Source organism: Venturia canescens, chromosome 11 (genome assembly GCF_019457755.1).
Source record: "Venturia canescens isolate UGA chromosome 11, ASM1945775v1, whole genome shotgun sequence".
In the NCBI taxonomy this organism is placed as follows: domain Eukaryota; kingdom Metazoa; phylum Arthropoda; class Insecta; order Hymenoptera; family Ichneumonidae; genus Venturia; species Venturia canescens.
Genome location: NC_057431.1, coordinates 3796555 through 3800856, shown reverse-complemented (window position 1 = coordinate 3800856; position 4302 = coordinate 3796555). Strand labels below are relative to the sequence as shown.

At 46.2% G+C, this 4302-nt stretch overlaps 1 protein-coding gene across 1 annotated transcript in view; it reads left to right on the top strand.

Moving 5' to 3' along the window:
* LOC122418082 (uncharacterized) overlaps window positions 1–4302 on the top strand; it is a 30631-nt gene that overhangs the window by 15962 nt on the left and 10367 nt on the right. The gene's annotated exons all lie outside the window — the stretch shown is intronic.

The window sequence follows — 4302 nt, the reverse complement described above, 5'->3', positions numbered from 1 at the left end:
GCCTACTGATCTGTTTCGCTCTCGGCTCTCGGCTCTCGGCTCTCGAGTCTGATCTGTCTGGTGCTGGTGCTGCTACTGCTGGTGCTGGTGGTGGTATACTGGTGCTGCTGCTCCTCCTCGTTTACTTATGGGAACCGTCGTTGTTGTAGTAGTAGTCGAACCGCGTGCGCGCCGAATAGTCGTCGTCAAAACGGTAGTTCGCGCAACGACGCTGTTCGCCGCCTCATATCGCCGAACAACAAAAACATGGCTCTTTTTATCCCTTTTTTTTTTTAATTTGTTATATAATAGACGCGTTGACGCGAAATTGAATTGATCGGGACGAGCGGAGCGGCAGAGCCTGCGCGGCTGTACGTTTTGAATGATCTCCTTTAAGGATAATATATAGACGATGACGCGCGGGTGCGCGACTCGCCGCGACGGATCACGAGCATCGTATCTCTATTTGTTTCACTTTTTCGTCGATCGTGTCATATATATACCCGCATACGCAGCGTGCGAACTCTTCCCGCGTCGATCTGTGGTCGATCATCGTTTATGCATGGATAATGCGCGCAGTTAAAGAAGGAATCGCGCGACTATCCTCCCTGTCGCGGCCGGTCCATCGCGGTCGAAAGCCTCCGTAATTTTCAACTTGCATGCATGCAAGCCTGCCGAGCGGCTTATTGCTTACGGCGGTGTCGCACGCGGTAAGACACATTAGTCAACGAGGATATATAATAAATAATAAATAATAAAACGAGAACGCGCGCGGCGCCGGGGATATGCGCGGCATGGCTTTTATCGTATAGTAACAACGCGCATGCATGTGCATGCATGCCTGGATGTTTTTGAATTTCTCTGATGCAACGGCCGCGTTATATGCTCTAATATGTAGCGAGATTCGGTATCGAGTGACCCAAAAATATTGTGAGGTAAGCGAACAGAGACGATGGTATGCTGCTTTGGGGTGCATGTGTATTAAGAAAATACGACGAAGAAAAAAAAAATAAGGCGAGAAAATAAATAAGATGAAACGATTCGAAGCAGTAGCGATTACGAGTCCGGAAGGTCCGAGAGTGCATGGCACTCTCGTATCCCGATGACGAGTATACGAATATAGTATAGTAGTAGAGCCCTGGAATGAGTCAGACGTTGTTTCTCCAATTCCAAAGACCCCCGCTATACCGGCGGATTACTCGAAACATATATATACCTACGGCGGCAATGCGAATTTAATTATAAGCTTATTCTCCCTAGACGCACCCCTCGCGTCAAAAAGCTTCAACTTTCCCGTTGTTTTTAAAAAAGCTCGCTTATTTTGTGTTTCCTTCAACGTTATCCCGGACGATACAGAAATAATAATATACCTACCTGCTGCGTACATTCACCTACATGTATCTGCTTGATCAAAGGTCTCCAGTTTTTCTCTGCTTCTCATCCGGTCGGATTTGCGTCTCGTTCGCTTCGCCTGTCGTCTGCATACGGATAACGATTTAACTTTATTTGTTTTTCTACTTTCTCTGTATTTTGGTCTTAATGAAAACAGTAAAGCGCAACGGGGACTCGACTGCTTGCCACCCGCCTGCCTGCCTCGGGCGTAGTACGTGCTTCAACCTCGAGCTAGTTGAAATTTCATCGCCGCGCCCAGAAATGTAATTGCGCTGAAGAGACACTTGAATAAAGAACGGCTTCGCGAGTCGATCGCTTATCGCTATTGTCTATACCGTTTCTTTTTTTCTTTTTTTCATGATTGCGTGAAAAAACTCACTTTCCCGACAGTGATTTAATTGTTATTTCGCGTATACGCCGCGCATCAACTTATTATGTGCGGCTGACATTATGAAATAAACTGCGATACGATGCGGCGGCGGGGGTTGATATTTAAAAAAAATTAACAAATACTTATATATTTATAAGGATAATTTTTGTATGTACGTTACCTCGGGAATTCCCGCTATCCGTATATTATTTTTGTTTTTTTCTTTGCATTACTTTTTTACTCTGCGATTTTTTTGTTTGGCCGACTATAGCGTTGAACGGTTAACAACCAGGACGCGTACGTCGCGAGGAAAATCCTATTAACGGGGACGTGTACTACAATTGCACCGTCACGCACCGCACCGCACCGCCATTCGCATCTCTTTTCGGAACTCTCGTAGCCAATAAAAACTGACGCGTGCGTCTGGTCCGAAAACAAATACGAAAACAAAACGCGTCAAGGCGTAAAATAATGAAGCGTATATTGGATATTTATGCGAGGGAGAAAAAAATAATGATGCACTAAAATTATTGAAATAGAAAAATATATTTTTTCAAGCTGGCTATCGCGAATGCTTCGGCTTGCGGTTCTCACCTCGAATGCTTGGATCTCCGCGCTCCTGATTGGAAGAAACTAATTGATCGGTAAACCACGCGAAGGCTATTGAAACGATTGAAATTGGCAGCCGCCGGATATCGGTCGGCAGCTTTTTTTTCTCCCTCTCTCTCGAATCTTTCGATAGCATCTCATTACTATAATTCAATTGATTTGGGATAAAAAAAAAAGAGGCGAATCGTGAGATCGAAGGAATAACTTTGAGCAACAATATAAGGCGCGCATGATCTGCTCTCGGCTCTTGAAAAGTTTGTGCGCCCAATATCTATATATTGGGCGCACAAAGTAGACGCGAGAAACGAGAGAGAATTTCCAAGTGGTTCGCATATATCGGTCTCTTCCGCGCTTAACTCTTCGTTTCTCGCTCTTCCGGAGGAATGGGGTTTTACCGGTTGTAGGATAATTAATTTCAGTTTAGATGAAAGTTGTGGATGCGCACGGGGTAATAAGTTAATACAAGCGGATGAAAACTCATGGATGCCTGAAGTATCGTAAACTTTAGCGAGCTCCGGCGGTGGCGGCGGCGGCGGCGGCGGCGGGGTGTGTACCACCACGGCTTACGCATTAACGTCTCGTATTGGGAATGTCCGCGGACTCAGGAGCGCTTCTTCTTCTTCCTGCATGCTCGTTCCACCTTCCACCTCTGGCTAGATAGTAAAAATGCCGGTACGTATATACGTGGCCCGGCACATCCCTCCAATTGGCTCCGAGTTTCATGAAATCGGAGTGCGGACGGCGGTCGTGCAAGAAGAAGAAAGAACTTTGACGATAATCGCGGCTATGGGCTGATGGTAGCTCGAGAATGTTGAAAAAGAAAGCAGCAGATCGAATTACGCTCCGATTCCGAATTCAATGTTGACATAGAAAATTTGGCGCAACGTGCCGTATAAATTTAATAACGTGCGCATATATATAGTTTCTCGCGGGGGGTATATACCTAGTGCGACGACGAAGGCGGCATCGATCGAATACGCGCGTGTGCTGCTGCGAAGAGATAAGAGCAGCCTATATATATATAGGCTTCAACATCGCATACGCGATATTGAATGCGAAAGTGTATAATAATTTGGCGAGCACAATAATTTTCATGCTGGGCGCGGAATACGCGGAATGCGGAAAAAAAATGGGAAATTAATATTAGATATGGTTTGAGCGCATGGAAGGCGGGAGTCCGCTCATGTATATATATATATAGATAAACTAATAGGAGGCGCGGAAGTAGTATATATAAGCGAGTAGCCACGATCGGGCGGATATCGGCTCGTTTGGCATACGCGACTACACAAATGGGAGGAGAGCGTTTGATCTATGGAAGCGGAATCGGGTCAATAGTTACCGAGCCCCGTGACAAAGCCCCTGCTCGCGCAATCCCTGCTGCTAGCACAAAACCAACGACACGCTCCGCAAGGTAAAAACACACGGGCGCATAACCTGCTGCTGCTGCTGCTGCTGCGAGACGAGGATGCAGTGCGTTTTTAGCAGGAAGCATCATCGACGCAGCTCGTTAATTAAAAAGGCCATCCTGATGCTCGGATGTGCCGTATGCGCGTGTACGAGCAAGAGTATCCTATCGATGAGCCGTGTCGTAACTACTCGGACGGCGTATATAAGAAGAAACTTGTAAAAGGATCGTCGCGTAGTCTCGCGGGTTCCTCTTATTGAGAATATTAGGGGGCTGCTGTAATTACGAACGCGTTCGTAAGCCGTTGCTGCGAGAAGAATTTCCGCGAGATATATGCGTGCATCAGGGTGGTCCTTATTTAAATCACTAAAAAAGATGTAACGAAAAAGCTGTGGACAGTGGGATGATGGGAAAGAGGTTGCCGGCGGCAAGCCCGGTCATTTTTTTTTCTATCTACAACAAAATTACATTTATGTAACGTATAGTCGTTGAAAATTCTTCTGAGAAGTAAGCACGTTATGCGCCCACCTCCGGTGTGTGTGTG